This window comes from Pezoporus wallicus, unplaced genomic scaffold (genome assembly GCF_028554395.1).
Source record: "Pezoporus wallicus isolate ANWC-B61680 ecotype Strahan unplaced genomic scaffold, APGP_CSIRO_Pwel_v1 scaffold_2584, whole genome shotgun sequence".
NCBI lineage: Eukaryota > Metazoa > Chordata > Aves > Psittaciformes > Psittacidae > Pezoporus > Pezoporus wallicus.
In genome coordinates this window covers 7,457,320-7,480,647 of record NW_026642851.1, presented here as the reverse complement: position 1 = coordinate 7,480,647, position 23,328 = coordinate 7,457,320, and the positions used below count along the sequence as shown (strand labels likewise).

General features: G+C 36.6%; 1 protein-coding gene across 2 annotated transcripts in view; it reads right to left on the bottom strand.

The window, feature by feature from the left end:
* Positions 1 to 23,328, bottom strand: part of PLXDC2 (plexin domain containing 2) — a 254,784-nt gene that overhangs the window by 158,788 nt on the left and 72,668 nt on the right. The window lies entirely within an intron of this gene.

Genomic DNA, 23,328 nt, shown 5'->3' with positions numbered 1-23,328 from the left:
CTCTTCCAAGCCTGTCAGACTCCAGTTATGGCTCTTCTGCTGATGGTGATAGACACAAACCCCTTTATTCCTCATAACAATTTGATTAACCTTCTGCCATATCATTTGCTATTGCTCCATCTCTCAAAGAGTGAGGGTGACTTTGGCATCAGTCTGAAGCCACTAGAGCTTTTATGTCTTTTCCTTGAAGAACTCCACCAGGCAAAAATTAGACAGGATTGTGGCCCACTCACTGCAACGTCTTCTGACCTCAGTTAACACTGACATAAAACTCGAAGAATGCTGTTGACTGGAGCGCAGCTATTACCATTGTACAGGAGTGCATCTGAGGTCAGAATCTGACTCAAACTGCTTGCCAAAGACTGCAAAATATTATGAAAGAATGGCTAACAGAAGCTACCCACACCCACTGAGCTCTGGATGTTCAGCTGAGAAGCAGATGTTTTAGGGGTCAGTACTTTTGTAATAAGTAAACACATTTATTGTAATGTAGAACACTGAGCTAATAATATAAATACCAAGTAGGATGCTTGAAATACCATGCAAACAACAACATACATCTGAAAAATAACTACAACAAATGCTTGTTTTTCACCAGAAAGATCACAGGATCAGCAGCTGTTTACTGCTTCAGCACAGCAATTACAATGTAAGCTTAGCCAATGTTTCCAGTAAAGCCTGCTCTATCCATCCCATTTCTAACAATCTGTGACATTTTTTTCCGGGTCTCATATTCAGTGAGCCTGCTGTCCAAAATACTAGCTGAGTTACTCTGAGCACAAGGCCAAAAGATCATGTGCTCTGCTTTTCAGATGCAGTTAGCTAAAACTAATTCACCTCATTCTTTGCAAAGACCCCCTGTTTCTTACTCAGCAGTATAATTGTAGAACACAAGTAAGGAAGTTTCTGAAGACTAAACATTTTAATTAGGAACAAAAAAAAACGCTCTGCCAGGAAAAAGAAATCTCTGTATTTACTGTTGTTTCTGTGATTTGGCTAAACAAAATATACTGACATGATAGCAGCTAAGCTGTCAGCAAAGATGAAGACACCCATACAGATTCAAGAGCAGACCCAATATTTAGACTTCTGCTGACTTTGGTGGGCTTTTGGACCAGCCCATAATAAAGCAAATAAAAGTTTTACTTTTACCAGGGCTCTTGCTTTTCTGGATCCCCATGCAAGCTCTCCATAAGCTCCCACCCCTACAGAGGGAAGCCACAGAGTATCCCTTGGCCTATTAGCAGAAGACTGAGCTCTTGGGTCCAGAGCACTAACCCGGGGCAAGGAGAGGCTGTCGGCCACATGGCCTGTGCCCCAGTCAGCCCCTGCCATAGGGCTTGCTCTAACCCCCCCCCCCCCACACCTGCCCACTTCAGACCTGTTCATTGACCCCATCTGGTGTATTGGGTACACTGGATGATTAGAAATGGGCACAGAACCCAGCATCACAGTCAAGGAGAGAGACTCTTGCATGCACTACTCTGTCTATTCTGATACCTTCAAAACTGCAAAAATACATAAATGTGCTCAAATGTGGGAACAATATTCTCACCAGACCAGTCTAACTACTGCATCCAAATGGATATTTTGTATCGTTCTACATGCAACTATTTCGTTTTTAGTTTTCATTTTAGTCAACATGTTACAGCAAAACCATCATCTACTCTTTTATTAGTATTATTACTATTGCTATTACTATTAGAGAGAAAAAATGCTAAAAATCACAGTGAAAATGCAGATATATATTCCCATTTTTGCTAGCATATATGAAGTTCTGCAGAGAGGTCTCCTCCCTCCTATTTACTTTTCTAGAATAATATTTGACATGTCCTTTATTGTTCAAAGTTTTAAAACAAAAGCCCTACCTATTGTTCCACAGAACTCCCTTTCACAAGTTTGCGCTTCCACACCATGCAGTGAAGTTAACTGCAGAAGAAACAAGCAAACTAAGCAGCCCACTCACAACCCAGCAAAAAACTCCTCAAAATGCATGCCAATGTGCTTAAAGCCCTCTTTTGACTTACAGTTTTGCACGTACCAGCCTAGGGTGAAAGAAACTGGTTTGCTGGCTCTATTACCAGGGAAATCTTTGGAGTAACTAAGTAATAACTTGCATGTAGAGCATCATCTTGTACTGGCTCATTTTCCTCTCTGGACAGTTCCTGACTAATTATGTATTTATTTTTAAATCAAGAACAAACTCTTCTGCTTGGATGAAAACAATTTCCATCTTAAGCTTCTGTGGTCTATAAAGGTACGCATGTTTCTGATAAACTGGGAGTGCTTCCTCTGTCCCTAAAGTAAGAAATGTGAATACAAATGTTGATACAGATAAATATGGGTCAAGAAAACCCAGGAGCTGGACTGAGCCACCATATTTAGAAAGTGAATTGGGTTAATGTCTGCCACCAGGACAAAGGAAGAAGTTTTTCATCAGAGCACCAGCTAACTCCCTCTGGTAAACGGCATGCAGGATAGGAAGAGCCCAGGTAAATATCTCATCACCAGCTTTGTATCTTGACTTCAAATCAGTTCTAAGCTGTAAAACTGCTTGCAGTTTCATGTTACTGACCTTCTCCAAAGATTTACTCCTCATGTATTCTAGCTCCTTAATATGATTTTATCTAGACTTCCCCCCTTCTGCCTACTGATCAGATAGTTTTCACAGAGTTTAGAAAGTCAAACTATTAATGCAGTTGTCAAAAATGTTTGTTTTTTCAAGCTCTTAGGATTTATACAGCTTTGCATCTCCACTTTGCAGCTCTGGGTTAGAAAAACACAGATAATGAATAAGGCTGTAACATATATTACATAATTACATTATTACATTCTTAAATAGATTTGTTAATTATTAAATTAATCTGTTCATAATAATTAAAATAACAAAATACTTTTATTATTAAACTATTACTATATTATTTATTATTCTATTAATATTTTATTATCAGAAATATTTAATACAATACATTGTACTATTACTATATAAATTTATCCTAGTTAATGATTACTATATTAATTCACTAATTAATATATTAGTATCAATATAAGTAATGTATTTTAAAATTATTTTATTATATTGAATGATTAATTAAAAGAAATAGATTAATAGATTATTAAAATATTATATTACATTGTTAAATAGATACTTGCTTATTTTCATTGGCTAAGTAGTGGCAAATGAAAAAAATATGAATTTTAAAAAACAAGTTAAGTTTTAAAACACAGCTGGACAGAAATAGATACATAGTTTAAAATCATAAATTATCTAACTGTGAGCTCTAATGCTCTTTATCAGAATGTGGAACAGAAAGGTGACCATATTGAAAACAGTACAGTCTGATCTAACATGAAAGATTTAATCCATGAATATAGTCACTAATTTCAGTTGTATTTCCCTAATTCAGAGTGAGATTTATGTTGTTTGTACAGCAGAGGCCTGCAGGACAAGACCAATGACTATGACAGAGGATCTTCACGTAACAGCTTTGGTCATGCTCTGCTTCGAAAAAAGCAAAGGTCCAAACAGAGCTGGAAGGCTAATAATTCATATACAAATCATCCCTGCAAAAATTATGCAATGTAATAACCTCATAATGTTCCTTTAAACTCTAGATTTCGGTTAATAAATAGCTTAAAATAAAACACATAAATGGAGCAGCTAATTTCTTAAGGAGACCTGGATATAAGAATATAGCGGTGTACAGATCAACTCTAAATGGAAACCTTGTGACTGAACTGAACAACAAATATGCAATTTAAGTCTTTTACATTTTGGTTCAATGTAAGGAAATTACAAACGTATTAGAGTTACACATTAGGGAAACATGAACTCAGCTTTTTGTAAGTCTTTTCTTTATATTTAACTGGGTCTTGCGTACATTTTCTTCCTTGTGAAAGTTACAACATTTAGTTACCTTTTTAAAAGATACTGAGGGTATGAAATCTAATGATCATTCATGGCTGTCACCTGAATTTTTAATCGAGTAATATTTTGCCTATTTAAAAATATTTTCTCCCTACTTTGGTAAAGCAATTAATCTAGATTACTGTAAATTGACTGCCTGTTAAATTAGCTCAAGAGAATGCATGGGAAAATCTTTCAAGTTAATATCTAGCTGCTCAGCTGTGTTTTAGAAAATGTTTCAAACAATACTCTCCAGGATGCAAAACCTCTTCAGCAAGCTAAGCAAGTTTTACCAGTAATTAAGTTATTAATCTTCAGTGTGACTTCAGTGATTTTGTGAATTCTACAAGTGTCAAAAAGTATAATTATCTTTATACATTAGCCTCTTTAATGTTGTAAAATATCAAAGTGGAAACAAAGATCTGGCACAGCAGAAGGAAAACTCAGCGCATATAGAATATCAGGAAATTATTTATTCTCTAGATTTCCAGAGGGAGAGAAGGAGATTTAACATGACAGCTACCATTGCAGTTTTAAAACTCAAACGTACTCAAAATGCAGTCGGGCCATTAGGAGTAGAAGAGGGATAAATTAGCACAGAGATTTTGATACTTTTGAAGCAAAGGCAGTGAAACTCCATCAAGTACTTTGTTACCTTCCAAATTTTCAAGGAAACTGTTGCTCTAACAGACAGCTGCATATAACCCTAAAATCAAAGAAGAAACTAGGGACCAATGAAGAGAGTAATCTACTGACAATTTCTTACAAGGAAAAGTACTTCAAAGAAAGTCAGTGGAGTTATGCCAGCTGGGATAGAAAGAGAAGCATTTTACACTTTACACTTCCTTATACACTACCTCATTGAATGTAGTGCATTTACCATAGGCACACTGACCACTCATATTAAACAATTCTAGTTTCAAATATCTGGAGCTCTTCACATTAATAATGCCCTGTAAAAAGTTTGCTCAGGCTTGTAATCATTTAAAAATTTAAAATTGAAATGATATAAGTATCTCTTAGGATTTCTAAGATCAGGAAAGATTCCTGTCACCTTGTTTATGATTAATTTTAATGCATTTCTAAAGAGAAGCAATATTTTTCTACGTTTAACAGGCAAATATTGAAATAAAGTAATCTTACAACCCTATTTTATTTTTCACACAGTTTTCTTATTTGCATTTCTGTATCTTAGGAAGCATTTTTTTTCCTGTCATCTTGTACCTCCAGAATAGTCTAACTTGACCATAACCATTTTCTCCTCCTAGAACAGATAATATTGTTGCTCAACCCGAAGGCATCTTTTAACATATAAAGTTTGAATTACTCTATTTTAGCTTTTTTACATTAAAAAGTGCATGGAATATAATAACAGCAATCATTCAAGAAATTAAAAGAAAATAATTATGTTAATTCAAAAGTAATAGAGTCCTTCGGAAAAAAATGTAGTCTGTTACTAACTGTGAGAACCTATAAGACTGGCTCATTAAACAGCACCTTGGCTCATAGCAACTTCTATATTAGGCAGAAATAATATGGCCTCAAAAATTTTTTACATTTACTTAAACTACCTCTAATTATATTCACAATACTTAACCCAGAAATTCTGCAAGGTGTGAGATGACATTATTAATGTGTCATTTCAGCTGATATTAGAAGATCCTTTGCTGCCTTTGGCCCTTGACTTTCTCCTGCTCCCCTTCCTGCACGTGGCTGCGATCCAAGCAGGGGCAGAAATACCAACATAACGAAGGCTTTATTTTGGTACTCCTACATGAGGGCAGAGAAAGGATTAGTACTATCCATGATTATTCATCCACAAAAATGACAATATATTTTCCCTCCCCCTAGTATCAGCCCTAGAACATTAGCATAAGCAATACAGATATTAGCTCCAAGATCACTGAGGTGGTTTTGCGTTCAGAATGCTCTTGGCCCTAAAGATCCTCATCCAGCTGCTGGGAGGGAAAAGGGGCACGGGTTGCACAGACATCGGTAATGCTGGTATGCTGAAGCATTTTATTTTAACATCCTGTTTATTCTAGCCTTAATTTGAGCTCATTGCTGGGCAATGATACAAGAGAGCATCTGATGAAGCAGGAACCCCGAACATGCAACCAAATTTCCAGGCAAAGCAGGTTTTGCATCTTCTCCTTGCAGCTCAGGAGTCCCTTCTACTTTAACCTGGTCATCACACACCACAAGATGAAGAATATTACAGCATAGACAGATGACCTTCTACTGCAGTCTTTACTCTAGGATCTCCCAGCAAGTTCCTATTGCCAAAACAACCACAAATAATAGAGGACCTTGACTTCTTCAGGCTATATATCAAATCACCTAATATGGCATCTTTATTGTATTGTTTTTTTCTTTAGTATAAATCACATGGTACATTTTTACTGACTGAAAAGCTGAGCAGAAAGAGAAGCAGAGCTGGAGAAAGTTACAGAATTCATGACTAAACGGATAAAACTCACAGTTTCTTTTTGAGCAAGTCAGAGAAAAGGCATTTCTCTCTTGCTTCCTCTCCTCTTTTCTCATACAGAAAAATAATTTATTCACAGGATGCAAGTATCTCTTATCTTTGCATAAAAATAAAGGTGATTTGAGGAGTTGAAGTACAAGTAAAAAGAATCATACTTAACAAAGTAAAGGTAATAACAGACTACACTGAGGGTGATAAAGGAGCAGAACTGCCACTGGAATCGTAAGGTCTGCAGACAGCTGTTGGCATGCAATGGCCAGGAGTCAGTGGGACACAGCACTGCAGGTGCTTGTCCTGGTCAAGACCCAGGCTGTTAGGATGGCTTCCCTTCCTGGTAGCAATCCCTGCAGGCCTGGGACAATTGTGGTTCAGGGTGGAGCAATCCCCCAAGCCCCATTCTGCCACAGTCTGTACGTAACTGTAGCGCCAGTGCAAGGTCACATACAAGGGCATCACACTACAGGCTTTATATTCTCTGAGCTGCCTGTCATTTTGATTTTTAATAAAATATTTTCCTGTTCAGTCTCTCAGAGGAGAAGTGTTTGAAGGAGAATAAAGAAATCTCAAACAAAAGTGTTTAATGAAGTCTGAAAATAACACATAAAACTGCTTGTCTCAAAGGCTAACCCATACAACACACTAGGGCCATACTCCATATCCATGGTGACAATCACATCCTCAATACAGAGTTCTTCACACTGAAGATATAGGCATGCAACCCATTTTCAGATCTTCTGGACCATGCCCAAGTAACCAAAGGTGCACTTTCTCATTATTTAAGTGTTTTATTTTCCTGCTTTTGCCCTTTATTGTCACAGCATGCTATAATCCAGAAATGTCAAAGTAATTGCTGGTATCTAAAAGCCTTTTTGGCTTCTGAACATGAAGTTTATGATTCTGCCATCATATTGCAACTTGTACACCTATGATTATAACTTTTCAGAAACCAACTCATGGTATTAGTAAGAAGCACAAGATAATAGGTAGTGTTTGCCAAAATAGCAGTCAATACCAGTATTCACTTTGCTGGCGGGAAGACAGGGTGCAGACAGAAATCTAGAGCATTACAGACTGAAGGAAATGCCTTGACTGTACTGATGGGTTAAATTCACACCTGCTAGGATATGGAAAGGGTACTTCCACTTTGTATTAGGAAGCAATTAAATTGCAGGCATGCAGTTGAATGCAGCTCTGAAAACCAGAGGATATACTCCCTTGTACATCTGTTTCACAGGAGAGGATGCAATGTCCATTTGAACAAAATGGCTCTAATACAGCTTTTTAGATAGGAATTTCTTACCTAGACTTCTCTAACCCAGGCACTAATTTGCCTGATTACGTCTGATGTGAACAGCTTCTAATCAATAAACAATATTCTAAGTGCACCTGACTGAAACCAAAGGGAGGCATTACAACTTCTTCTTTAATCTCAATAGAAGCAGGCCATGTTCCAGCAGAAATCCTGTTTCTAAAACAAGCTCTGATGAAAGGTCAATGCCAAAACCATGCTCTAGTACTGTTCATACAACTTTCTCTAGAAATGCTATTATTTCTGCCAAGTCTAATGAAACAGCAGACAAATGCTCGTTTGTACTTCCCAGGACAGTGCACTACATTTTACATACAGGAAAAGAACTTGGAAGCACATGTGTAGCCTCAGCATGCAGTGACATTTGCCTTAACACTCATCAGTTGTCAATTATATAACATAATAAGACAGAGATAAAGTCTTAATGATTTTGTTTTACTTTCTGAGTTCAGCAGTATTTTTTTATTGACATTAGCGGGCATGCAACTGAGGACAAAAGCTTATTTCAAGCCTCAAAATAGCTGCTGGCTGATGTGGAAGAAAGATGAATTGTTTGAAGAGGCATTGTCTTAGGGTGATTAACTGCCATACGACAGGCATAAAGGGAATAAGGTAACACAGCCTATGATTACATAGGCTGATGATTTACAGTGAAGAGTATTAACTACATAATGTTGCTTTTCAATGCCGCTTCTGCTTTAACCAGAACACTACCTGACTAGTATAGTGGGCTACCCAGTATCAATCAGAGAATCAGAGATTGGTTTGGGTTGGAAGGGACCTTAGAGATCACCTAGTTCCAACCCCCTGCTATAGGCAGGAACACCTTCCACTAGATGAGGTTGCTCAAAGCCCCACCCAACCTGGCTTTCCCCCAAATATTCTTACGGACTTTGAATGCTATAGTAGGTATATTTATCCACAGGGATTAAACAGGGATGCTCTAAATTTAAAATAGATTCAAATCTGTGGGCAATCTAGACACAAACTTAGACCTGCAACTGCTGCTTCATTGACAATTTACTCTGAAGTGCCATACGCTAGTTTTGTTGAAATTAATGAGAATTTTCGATTAATTTATAAGACCTGAATTTGTCTGCCATGTGTTGTTCTAACCTAATGACGCAAATATACTAACTAATATATTAACTAACCTAAGTTATAACCTACTAAATGTGTTTGGAAATATGAGGATGGACAGACATTTTGATGACTGTTTGGTGACTGCTTTGAACCATTTTGAGAAAAGTGTCATTCCTCTTGTTTCAGAGATGTTCTACTGAGCTAAACATTAAGAAGTTAAGATTTTTGGTGGGGTTTCTTCATTTGAAAAGAAGAACCCCAAACTTTCACTATCTCATGTTTTGAGTCAGGCTTGTAATGCTGCTTAAACACCATCTACAGACCAACCAAAGTTTCAATTATGATTTTTTCTGCTGAGGCTGACTTCTATTCGCACACTATTATTAAGCCTTGTCCAACCACCACTTTATCAAGAGGATTCATAGAATTTCACATTAAAGGAAATGTGATAATCTGTCTGATTTTATTTTATTCTATTTTTTACAAACAGGGACCAGAAATTACAGAATGAGAAGGAGCTTCCCCTCACATCTCATGCGTTTTCAACTCCTGACACTTTTGGCTTTTTTGATCACTTTGAATTTTCTTCTCCAAATTCCAGTGGATGGGACATTTCTAATTTTGCAGCATTAGAAACTGAAATGCCCATTATTTAAAGGAGGAGGAGCAGAAAAGCAAGTTTCCCTACCAAGATACCTTGACTTAGAGATCACAGACTTAGAAGATAATTCAATTTACATCCGTTTGATTTCTGGCAACTTAACACAGCGAGCTAAAAGAAGGTAACAATCAGTTTCAGTATAAATTTCCCCAAGCCCAATCAAAACAATTGCAGTTTTATCCACCATACACCAAATATAAAAGCAATTAATGGACAGTTATTAAAATGCTATCTCTCCAGTTTATGCTGTCACTGGTTAGATTTGGACAGAATGATTCATATTTTAAGAGGAGAATTAGCATTTCTTTTTCACACTGCCTTCAGTTAATTTTATTCAATGAGTATTAAATCTCCCTAGTGGTATCCAAATTACTGGTGTAAGTACCAGCACTTACATCTCTCCAAGTCTAACCGTTCATAATCCCAGAAGATACGCAGATGGCATTGCAGTTAGACATGCATGAGTCTTTGAGTTTGGGATGGAGGTGCTGCCAGCTGTACTAGTTAACTCTGAACATTACAGAGGAGTTAGCATCCTCCATGAGGCCTTTTGCATTATTTTTACCATAATGGTGATTATGTAACTGACTAATACTGGCTTTTTTCCTATCACTACAACAGTTTGTTGCAACCTTCCTTTTAGAAAATTTATTCTAAGGATACAAATGATTGTGAAATATAAGCCCAAAACATACATTTAAAAAAAAAAACAAAACCAGGAATGACAGTTTCAGTTGTGATAGCCTGAAACAGTGTGCTCATAATCAGTTTGCTCTTTTGATGTTTAAGTGCTGCCACTATCCTTTAAAAATCTGGTTGAGTTAACGTAGATTTTAAGCATACTTTCTCCATCTTGACAAATAATCCTTTGGAGTTAGCAATACCTGCATTTAGTATTTCTGCTTTGCACAGCACTGCAGCCCACAGAAACATTAAACTATGCATTCTCAAGAGATTACAGTTGTTATGAATGCAAACATTGCATTTTCTCTGCAATATGGAGTGCTGCAAAAACCTTGCTTTACACTACAGTTACACCAACAGGCAATACCGACCTAAGCTGTATATAATCATATATTAAAACAAAACCAACCATTCAGACATTTACAAGCATTAATCCTTTCATGATGCTGATTCTTTATAAAATATCATGTCAGACTGATTTTTTTCTTTGCCTTCAAGGATCTCGGTGAGAAATTGGCCAAATAAGGTACATATCAAATGAGGTATATCAGCGGCTCAATTTTCAGTGCTCAATTCCAGCTGACTGAAATGAAAGACTTACAAAAATGCTTCCAAAAGTCTCAGTATGTCTGCTTGCATCTTCTGACACTTCTGCCTCTGAAAACATGACCCTTAAACTGGAGTATCTAAAACCTTTTCTCAGATGCTGGTTTGAGGAACACAGTCAGGGTGCTCCACACTCTTCTCTCCTACATGGATCTCAATACAGGAATAAGGCATGAAAGCCTTCTTAATCTCAGCACCTTCCCCACACATGCTATGAGAAAGTCCATTTTTCAGCATGCCTTCCCACATACTTTTGCATGTCATGTCTTTGTGTGTCTGAAAACTATAAGACAAAAAGAATAATTTGTATAAGACATTATAATCATATTAGTCACATTTCTGAGAGGCACTTGGATACTCCAAGATGCATGGAATAAAAACAGAAGGATGGCTTTGAAGTATACAACAGCCTCTTAGCATGAACAAAAGAGTTTAGTCCTCAAGTAAGTTAAACCTGTTGTAATTTTCATAGAGCAAATATATCCAGTTGAGTGCATAATAAAAAGATGGCCCAAATGTATCATTCCATCACTTTATCTTGTTCACTAATGTAAAAAACTTAATACCTCCATGAATCACAAGCCCCTTCATAAACTGAAAGTAGTTCAGTAGTTTGGTCTTACTAACGTAGCAGAAAGCTATCCAAAATCATCTTCTATATTTCTTCTAAACTCTCACTTAAATATATTCATAAGTATTATGTATGTACTTATGCTTGTGCCAATACTATTCCTTAGTTTAAATAGGTCTTCTCTATGTTATTTACACTGCTAATCATGCATGAAGACCAGACAGCTCAGCTTCATTTTAGAAGGCTAAATAAGCCAAGCCCTCTTAGTCTTCTCTCTTTCAACAATTCACTATTTAATTTTGCTTTTCCTTCAGTCCCCATCCCAGGTTTAGTTAATCCCTCCAGAAGACCAAAGCTCTGCGCAGCACTGCAGAAAGCAAGTCTTACCAGTTCTCTCCACAATGTAATTAGTTTCATTTACCAGAAGTGCCTCAAATACCACACTTTATGATCACATCACCACGGGAGCATATTTGTTACTTTGACCCTTCTGAACTTTTGCTCATGAACCGTGGCAGATTTAACTGGGTTTCTGTTCTAAGCTTCCGGGTTTACTCACAAACCAAACTGGGCTTTTTATCCCAGTGAGATGGCATTGCCATGTTTTTAAATCAAGTCAAGTAAAAGAATGCCAGGCTCTGAAACCTCTGATAATCCTGCACTAACTTTTTGCTCAGAATTGACAGGGAAAACCACATCTTTGTTTAATTGCCACAACACAGTGTGGTGAACATGCGTCTTAACAATGGCTCTGAATGCAAGCTACCATCATTTCTCAGACTGTCCATTAAATTTGCTTAAGACTTTATTCATTTTTCAGATACTTAAATGATCAGTGATGTATAACCTCAACTTCAGATCACAAGCAATTAAAAGCTTGAACATTACCTGGCAGACCTGGTCCTTTGAGCAATTCATCTAGCTAATTAGAAATAAATTTGCTTTTAATTTACATGTACTAGAATGAGACAGGACATATCAAAATACATTACAATCCTCACTACTATCAGCCAGCATTGTTCATCCCAAAACAACTGAAGGCTTTAAAATGGGAGGATTATTCAAAGAGATTATATGCTATATTCCTACATGTTAAATAATTCATCGGAATTAATTCTACATATATTAACAGCTCTTTTCTCCATTGCATAAGATCATTTTATAAGAACATGAAGTTATTCAGATGCCCTTACTAAATTTTTCAGGTTTTTGTTTGATTTTTGTTTTTAACACCACCTTCAGAATGGCCATAAAAAAGAGACAGTTGTGAGGGTTAATAACAGTCTACCTGAGTGAGTGAAAGGGCCTCATGCTGCACAAATCCAGATTTCTTGGATGTCTGAAGTCCATCTTTCCAAAAAAAAAAAAAAAGGTCACAAATCATTTTTATTGCTGCCTACTCCTCCAAGAAAACAAGCTATCAACATAATTCACTCCACAAGAATAGTTTAATACACTTAAAAGAGCAAAGCACTACATTTCTCAGATGGCTGGAACTAAGCCAAAGCAAAGAAAACACAAATTGTGTTTCCAGTGTTCAAAAGCACTATTAGATTAGCAGGGCTGATACAGGAAACTAGCCATTCTGACAGGTTTGTCTTATCTAATATTTCCCAAACAAAGTGCAGTGCTCTTATTCTTTGATGATTCCTGAACACTGTGCTTAAACTGTTAAACTAAGATAAAAACTGTTTGGGACAAAGATGATCTTTAATATTTACGAACAAGATTGTTTAACATATTACATGTTGAACAGCTAAAATCAAGGGAGCTCAAGTGATGAGCTCTTCTAGTAAGTGCTGTCTCTCAAGACACAATCTCTTCCCAGAGATACCCCATCTCTTTCTAGAGATGGCCCTTCTGCAGTTTACTCACATGTAAACGACAACACACTTTGTTCATATGTCACAACTCTAATTCAGATCCCTTCACTATCTCCCTATTGCGTACCCCAGTAAGTAGGCATGGATTCTTCCACCTTGCTTTGATATAAGGTCCCTCATGATCAGATTCTTCTTGGCCTGGATCAGAAAAAATTCTGGATTGCTACTCCTGAAGATAAGAGAGACCCTGCAGATACTGTACCTGAGGAAAAAAAAAAATAAAAAAAAAATCTCTCTGGAATACAAAGATTTTTAAAGATACTTAAGAGCGTTTCACCAAAATAATACCTTGGTTATTTATTGGATTATATGGATTAGAAAGTAAGTGGCCTTGGTAGTTTTGGTCCAGAACTCAGAAATATTTAGAAGATTCAGTGTTCGGTATCCCTAACTCCTACTGAAAAGCAGGTGTTCAATGATGCAGGCTGTAAGATCTTATTCAAATATTGCCCATTGCGAGTCAAAGAACCATAACTCTATCGCAACATGTTTTTAGCAACTTTTCAGAAAAACATTTCCAGAAATTTTGGCTGCCTCTCCTTTCTCCTAGAATAAGAGGCACTTCTAAGCTTTGTCTCTTTCAGTCCTAAGCCTCATGATTTTGTTAGTCCACCTGGATGGAGGTTGACATTTCCCCATTATTAGCACTCCTACTACTCTCATGGGGCTCCCCATTTCTCTGGGTGACATCCTGGTTTTGAAACTGTACTGTGTCTTTTCTGTTTTCTTCCTTGTTCTTCAACTCTAACTGATCCTGCGAATAATATCAAACAGGTAAATTAACACTAAATAGCAGTGATACAACCAGGGCAACAAAAAGATATATTTTATTATTGAAAATGCATTTCTTATAGCAGAGGGGAACACTGTCTCCTGTAAGTTCTGAGAGTGCAGTTGACAAAATGGCAGCGTATCAAGCAGAGTTTCCACATACTGATATAAAATTAGGATGGAAATACTTATTTCTAACTCTTGGCAGGCTTGATCTCACTGTCTTTCTGTCACTTCATTCACTAAAAGTCTATGAGTCTGTGCCCCTTACTCCATAGTTGACTTGCTACATACAAATAGAAACGATTTCTGACTTTTCCTTTTAGGTAAATTGCACTGTTTTTTAGAAAAGCATAATTAAAAATAATGCTAACGTCAAAAGGTAAGTACCGGACATACATACGGATGATTGAGTCATGGAAACATAACTGTACATAAAAGTAGTCACCCTTTCCTCTTTTGGAGGGCTTGGTTTAGATGTGCTTTGAATTCAGTCATCCTTACGTGTAAACAGCTTGGCTGATGTCATCCTCCAGTGAAGTCTCTGACCGCGGTGGACTGACAAGATGGCTGTCCCTGCCTGCCATTTATATAGCACCACTCCTGCCATGTTTTCTTTTCATCCATCTTGCTCCCTCTTTCACAGCCTATTCTTTATTTCCTCTTTATTCTCTTTCCCTCCTTGTCACATATTTCCCCTTTTCATTTATTTTTTCTAGTGTTTGCATTGTTCTGGTTCATTTTTACTACTAAGGAACAAGAATGCTTCTTGGCATGGGGTCCTCCTCATAACCTCAACAAGCCACACTGGAACCTTTTTTTGAACTAAAAACTGAGTGTTCCTGGTGGGAAAAGAAGCTCAAAAAAGAAGTACTGGTCTCACTTCTTCTGTTACTTCTTCACAAAAGGGGCAGGTCTTTTTCTGTCCAGCTGGAATAAAAAGTGACTGCTAAAGGACAATACAGGCATAAGTTGTGCCAATTTTTGAGGCAACTAAGACAAGATAAGGCAATGGATTAATGTGAAAAAAGACTGCATAGGATTGAGTAACTTAATCTCCAAGCTTTGATCCACTCTGAAACAGGTAATTTGCTTTTAAAAAAATCTGTCATAATTTCAAATACTTGATCTCATTTTAGGAAGGGTCATTATGATTCTTTTTTTCTCAGATACTAGCCATACCACAAACATGCCTACATGCACACACAGACACCCACTCACTGAGTACCTCAGGCTGTAGAGAAGTGATGAACACTCCCACTCTCAAAACCACTTTGTCTTTACCTAAGAAAGTATGAAGTACACCGCATACAACTTAGGCAAAACTTTAATTTAGTTTGTCCAACACCATTTAACAAGATTTAATTAGCTGTATAATATGTAAAAGAATATGAAGAAAAATATTGAAAAAAATAAGTAGGATTAATTATTGCAGCAGGTTCTGGAAACGTGCCTTGACCATTTCCACTCCACCCCAACAGTGAAAGAAATGAGGGGAAAAAAAAAAGAAACCAGTTACTGCCACAGCAAAGACCACTCCATGACCATAGATTAAAGCTGTGCTCATCATTATGCCCTTTAAACCAATTCTTTTTTTCTCCCAATAGGACTTAACAATGTGAGACAGTGCACAAAAGTGGAATATTCTCAAAAATTCAAGCATGTTTATTTGTGCTAAAAAATTCAGACCAGGAATGTTAAAAGCTTTACAATATATGGTTGATAAAATATTTCTATAGTGAATATATTCACCATATATTTATATAGTGAATCTCAGAACAGAAATATTAATTGTCCCAACCTCATTTTACAAGGAGTGTAAATAATAGCACAAATCTGATTAAACGTTATATAAGTTCTCTGATCAAATACAGATAAGCAATACATTCAGATTTTGCAATACGTGTTGTTGATCCACTTCATGTAATAATTCTAAAAACATTGGTTTGAGGAGTAAGCAACAAACCAACAAGCTTCTCTGAACTGAGAAAGAGGCCAACTTTATCAAATTTGTTACTGACAGCTACTTGTCACTGCTAAATTAGTTACTAAGGAACCCAACATGTGAAAGGTCCTGCTCCATAAACCTAAATGGCACCTGCCACCAAGAAATCAGGCTTCTCGAGTGGCCCTAGGATTTGCTGAACTTGTTAAATTACTTCGGTGTAAACCTCTGGAGCATAATAATTATAGAGATAACATTAAGCTTGACTTGTGATGGAGGATGCTAGAAAACTCCCCAGTGAATCTGGCTGTAAACCACAGCTTTAGAGGTACAGTGTAATACACAAATACCATAATATTACTATTGCAAACCTCATTTAAGTACAGGCAGGCTTTTTTTAAGGGAAAATGGGATTGAGGGGTGTTTCTGTCATCAGGGACTAAAATAAGTACCTGATTAAAATTAATATCTGTAAAATAATCAATGAACTATAACAAGTAAAGTAAATAGCTAAAAATACTTCTGTATTTTCTGAAGTGTTCAGAAAAACGTGTTTTTTTTTTTGTTAGATGCAATATATATTTTATAAAACAAATTTTTAGATTTCATCCATAAAGGGAGAAGGGGGAAAGGAAAGAACAGGAGAAGGTGGTTAGGGGGGTGGTTAGTAGGTCGAGAGAGGTCCTCCTTCCCCTCTACTCTGCCCTGGTGAGACCACATCTGGAATATTGTGTCCAGTTCTGGGCTCCTCAGTTCAAGAAGGACAGGGACCTGCTGGAGAGAGTCCAGCGCAGGGCAACGAAGATGATTAAGGGAGTGAAGCATCTCCCTTATGAGGAAAGACTGAGGGAGCTGGGTCTCTAGAGAAGAGGAGACTGGGAGGTGACCTTATTAGTGTCTATAAATATATAAAGGGGGAGTGTCACGAGGATGGAGCCAGGCTCTACTCAGTGGCAAACAATGATAGGACAAGGGGTAATGGGTACAAACTGGAACACAAGAGGTTCCACTTAAACTTGAGAAGAAACTTCTTCTCAGTGAGGGTGACGGAACACTGGAACAGGCTGCCCAGGGAGGTTGTGGAGTCTCCTTCCCTGGAGACATTCAAAATGCGCCTGGACACACTCCTGTGTAACATTATCTAGGTGTTCCTGCTCCGGCAGGGGGATTGGACTAGATGATCTTTGGAGGTCCCTTCCAATCTCTAGCATACTGTGATACTGTGATACTGTGAAGGTGAAAGGGAGAGGAAGAGGGAGAGGTGAAGAGATGGGGAGAGAGAATCTTTGCATCTAGATCAGCTCTTAAAGTAAAATATTTTTATTCTGATTTCTGAAATAGGAGGAGTCTGACAGGTGATGGAAGCATCTTTTCCTTGTAATTTCATGGATTAACTAATTAGCTAGATGTAGGAAATCAGGAAACAAAAGTGTATGTCCCACTGGCACAAAGGTTTCTTGTTACTACATTACAAAATGTGAAAATGGATCTCTGTAATGCTACCATGTTTAACAGGAATCACAGATCATCTGCGATTAAATGCAGGTCACATAAGCTAACACATGTGATGCTGCCAACATCAGAAGAGGCGCAAGCATGATATTGATTAAATGCTGCTCACATAAAATAACCTCTGGATTCTAAAAACTATGGAATAGGTTTTCATTTCAAGTGCACACACATAAATACATACACATATTCAAATTATAACTGCTGGGGATTAATCAGCAATAAATTCTTCTGTTCTTTAACAAAGCTTAGAAGGCTGCAAACCAGGCATAAATGTGACCAGAAATGTCTCACAAATTCAGGACTTTTACTAAGGTGAGGAGCGATGATGTTGCTCCTAACATGCAGGAAATGCTGCTAGGGAAAGCTCTGTAGTTCATCCCACAGCACTCACAATTTAAGATATTCCTACGCTTCAACAGCACATGTTCTCTACACATCACACTATCTTTTGGGGGATTTATAAGAAATAAATAAGAGGTCCATTTCCCTCCCTTTTTCCTCTCAATTACTTGAAGTGCTGTCAGTAACTAAAACTCAGCAGGGCAGAGCAGTGCTGCATGATCTGAACCTGCCGAGGAACAGAAAGGCAGGGGAATCACTGCTTCCTGCAGCAAACACAGAACAGAATTGGGTGCCAAAAATATAGCTCCTCACATCAGCTGCTGCTGTCTTTGGAACCAATAGCTTAGAAATACCCAGTCATTCACATGAGTGGGCTGAGAAACATTATCAACTTCTACTGGAGCTGTTTTCAGAATGGTTGCTCATGGTACACCATAAAAACCCGACAGTCTCAGAAATCAAGTAAAATCAAATCTCCACTACACCTCCTTCCATTTTAAAAAATATTCTGCTTCAAAGCTCTGACAGCTCAAGCTACTTTTTCTAACATATTAAATGCCAGGTGCCACATCAAGGTATCAGCAAGTTTGTAAAATCCTGTTTGTCTATAATGAAAACAACCTTTATATATCAGTTTAACAGCTAAAGGCACTTTTACTTTTTCCTGATAAAGTCATGCTGACATAACTGAATACACACATACTGCAGTCTTTCTCAGCCTAATAATGGAAGCTTGCCTAGCTGAACCTTACCTGATGGTTTTCATTCACATGTACACTAAATCACTGATGTCTTTTCCACTGAATTCTTATTTCTCCTTCCATACTTACTTTTTAAACATGAGATTTTGGGAATACTATTACACATTTGCCTACCAGATGTGTCGACTTCTGCTAAAGTTATCTGCTTATTCCTACTATTGCATATCTGTCTATTTTCGGAGGCATAAGAAACTAGCATGTTACATTATTCGCTGCCACTATGAAAAGGCTAACCTTAAATATTTCAGGACAATGCCACAAATGAATGCATTTGTTGAAGGTTTCTTAAAAGAACTGACATTATCAGAAGATGAATTTTGGCTTAACAAAATTCAGGTTTTGTTAAGCAGGTTTGTTAGGAACACTAGCAAGCATATTGACAAAACATAAAATTCTGTCAGATGCCATCAATTTAGTCCTTTGACCTTTGAAATCCAGAAGTAAATCTAGCAAAATGCACTACATTATTGAATTTATTTGAATCAGAAATACAATACAAATACTTGTCAATTATTTTGGATCCAGTCCTAGCATGAACTTGAATTTCCACATCTACTTGGTACTAATTTACAGACCAGCTGTTAAAGGAATGAAGCAAAATCTTCCTCTGACCCACTCCAGTCCCTTAGAGAAAAAAAGTCTTCAACAATCCCACTTCTGAGGTATAAATTGTAGATGAAGTAGTTAACATGTGTTATCTCTTTAAAGAAAATATAAAACTGTAAATTAACACAAAACCCAAGATTAGCTAACAATTAAAGGAGAAGCCTTATGCTCCAAGGACTACTCCCTACAAAGACTTGTGCAGGTGCTTTGCTTCACACAAATTAATGGCACAATTCACTGTATGTCAGAGTATGCAGATTGAAATCAAAATTATTAGAATCAACAAATTTAATCAGAAGTTAAATCAGTAAATAGAAGAGTTTGACTTAAATCTTTAAGTTTGATCTTATTTTTCATTTGTAAGGTATTTTACTTAAAAAAAAAAGCTGAGTGTTTTTGGCTGGTATAATTTTTCATCTCTTCTTGCAACCAAGGAACATTAGACACAATATACCCATAGACATTGGCCAACATAATTGTGTCACTTAGTACAAATTTAATCAAATTCTTGATTTTTACTCTTTATTAAGTATGAAAATAGTGACTGGAGTGTTTCTTACTAACAAGATCATGGTTAAATTTTATTCTTTATTTGGGTCTCTGCATATGGATGGAAAATTGTATCTCAGTTTAAGCTAACCAGAAAATACTAAACTGATTTAGTCATGGAGCAATCTCACTTAACTTCATCCATCTGAAATTTAAGCACCTAGTCTCAGACTGTAACCAATGCTGTTTCAAGTCATATGAGGTAAGAGGCAACTTTAGTGAGTGGTTCCTCTTTTTAATCACGAGATGATTTGCAAATCTGTACTGGCTACCTTCTCCCACTGAATAAAAAGGAAGGCAAACTTTCTGCTTGGAATTCAACCGCAAATGCCAGGTGAATGATTCTCACTCAAGTTATTTAATCTAAGCACTTAAGTGCACTAGAGACATTAAAAAAAATAAAAGAAAAAAACGAAAAATATCTACCCAAACTTAAACTGTTAAATAATTTCAAATGCAAAGGATGTATTACCTGTATTTTGCATTTTAAATGGGTTGATTTTGGTTAACCCAGTCTTTAAAATTTTAGACCTAGTAAGCAGTACCCTCTCTTATATTGTATTTTAACCAGACTCAAAATTAAGACCAACTTTCAGTCTTTTCCAATTTCAAATTTTTCTTACGTTTCAGGGAACAGCTTGCTGAACAGAATTCACTGAATAAAGTGAAATTAAATACTTCCCATGAAGATTAGGATATTTCTATCAGCAACTGATTTTGCACTTCAGTAAATTTATGTTTCAGGTGATCAATCAATAATTTCCAGTGGTTTACTCAGATGCCTTCCTAAAAAATATCTACCTCAAACACAGTACACTTACTGTGCTGTTATTTTTCTTTTTCTTTCTTTTTATTTTTTTTTGTGCTGGGAATTGGCTCTAGGCAAAACAAATGTTCAGAAAGTACTCATGCATAGGACGATATCAGCTCATTATAATTTTATGGTGTGTCATTATGAGAATGTAAGCCAGAGTTAAAACAATCATTTTGCAACCTTCGCTATACAATGTTTCATCTAGAAAACACATATTTCTTCAAATTTTTTTCATGTTTCTCGAGGAAAACAGTATTAGAGCCAAACAAAAACAACAACAAAAATATAGTAGATTTCTTGTAGGCTATACAAAGAAATAATTAAAAAAAAAGCATGTCTTTCATACCTATTTCAGAACTTAAAGAAGCGTTTGTTAGTAATTGCTTATTATATTTTCTATGCCTGATGAAAATGCCATAGAAGAGGGGAAAAAACCAAACCAACAAACAACAAAACAACAAACACAAAGAGAGACTGAGAATTCTTCCTGCTGGTGCTTCTATTAAGTAGAAAATCACATCTCCCCTGAACCTGAGGTGTTCTGCTAACAATGTGCTGCCATAGACAATAAAAAGCTGTTTGGGTGCTTGTTCTTTTCACAGCAAATTTACAGCTAAAAGGAAACCCAGACTTATTAAAAGCACATATCACAACCATCACCACTCACCTGAGGCCTCTCTGTCTATAACTGAGTTGTGCAAACACAGATATTTAAAAAGCTCACAATCTCAGATGAAATAATTATGTAAGCCAAATTAATAAAATTAAGCTTTGTCGTTGAAATGTGCAAGGTTCCTAGAGACCCTCTACTCATAGATAAAAAGAGGGGGACGTATCATTCTTTGTGAAGAAGATTAAAAGAAACATCCTACTTGAGCAAGATAGGACTGTGATAACATTTAGGATAAAGCAAAATTGATGCAAAGCAACTGAAATTGCAAATACTTCAGTTGAGAAGCTACTGCAGTATTGTTTATTGAAGCCTCTTTCTCTGAAACTTTTCCAGGTCTACTACACCTTTCTGGGACAGAGAGATTAGGACAACTCACAGTATTCTACGTAAAATTGCCTTGTGTGATCTTACAATCACACAGTGATGCTGTCATGATTACTTTCCTAATAAGTCCTACATTTCTATTTGGCGTTGGACCACTCCTGTAAATTTATCTAAAGCTTTCATAGAACTACCCACCATAACACTCAGATCTTGCTCTACAGCAGAAATGGTCAGCAGCTCAAGGTCCATCATTCTATTTGGGAAGTTAGCATTTTTTTTTCACACAGAAGCATTAATTTACATTTATTTGTACTGAATTTCATCTACATCTCTGGTCTCTGCATTTGATTCTGAATCAAACATGCTAACTCCAGAACCAACAGGGAAGCCTGCATGGTCTTGCATTCTCCAGTTTAAGACTTCACCACAACTCTAACCAAAGATACAGACAAAATTTCCAAAAGACTTTTGTTCTCTTTTCAGGAAAATAACCCAACATTTACAAAGTGCAACTTGGAGTTCCCTTGGCAACAGCTCAGAGATCTTCACAATGTTCCTTGGCACCTTTCCACTGCACATCGCTTTTAGCAACAAGAAGGCAGGTAAGTCGTTTCATTCTGTTTTGTCTATTTTCTTTACAGTGCAATTGTATTTTCCACTGACAATAAGAGAACTAAATATGCATTTCATTAAAAGGCTAATACTTTAAAAAATGAAAATAAATGAAAATAGTTCCTAAGCCATTAATATTGCAGATTTCTAGGCATCACAGTGGAAAAAAAGTCCCATGTTGGGTAAATACATTTAATTAGTCAGGATTACCTAAGTCATGAACATTGCCAGGCCTCTTCCTAGATTATTATTTGCAGTTGCCCTGACCCAGCACTATAGACATCTAAAGGTCTGATCTTTGCAACATATACAGGACCCCAAGCATCAAAACCTAGGGTATCTATTTCCCTGCCTTGGAGACACACACAACTCTTTAGTTTTAAATACAAATGCAACAATAAAACCTCTGTGCTTGGTACTAATACATAAATAGAAAACAGATAAATAGAATAATGCAAGAGAAAGCTTTTGAGCTGTTAACTTATATCTTTTAAGCACTTCTACATGTTTCTAAGGTTAACTCTGAATGGATTGTCTGCCACACATCTCAGCATGGATAAAATATTTTTACAATAAAAAGGTGATGTTTACATAAATATGCCACCCCGATTCCTTTTCTCCCAGGCCCTGGTTTGGTTTGTTGTTTTTTCTTCAGTTTGAGTACTATAAAAAAATCTGTTTTCAAGAATATTACTTTGAGATGTATTAAGTAATAGCATGGCTCAGGGTGTTTTAAAAAAGTTTTCTTGAAAAGCTTCTAAAACCAGTCATATTTCTAAGGTCCAAATTTTATTAAACTTGAATTTAAAATCTGGAATCACCATTTAGATGCCTGGAGGTAAGCTCTGTTTTCATTTATACATCAGTTTAAAAATACTGCGTTCAAAATTCTGCGTTATCATACTAATTTCCAGGTCTGTCCTCAAAAAATTTAGAAATTGTGCTTCTGGCACTGATTCGAAGACTTTCATATGTATTATACAAATTGCATTAAGGAAGAAAACCTATTTGGTGTCCAAAAAATACTTGTGAGCCAGGTATATTAAATTCACAATAAAGAGGGGCTTTGATGACGATGATAACAACAATAATACTAATAATAATAGCAATAAAGCAGTTAGGAAAACATTAGCATCTGAATGATTTTTCCTGTTACTCAGATACTAATGTGTGGGTTAATGTTGCATGTGAGGTGAGCTGGGTAAAAATAAACATAAGTTCTAAGCA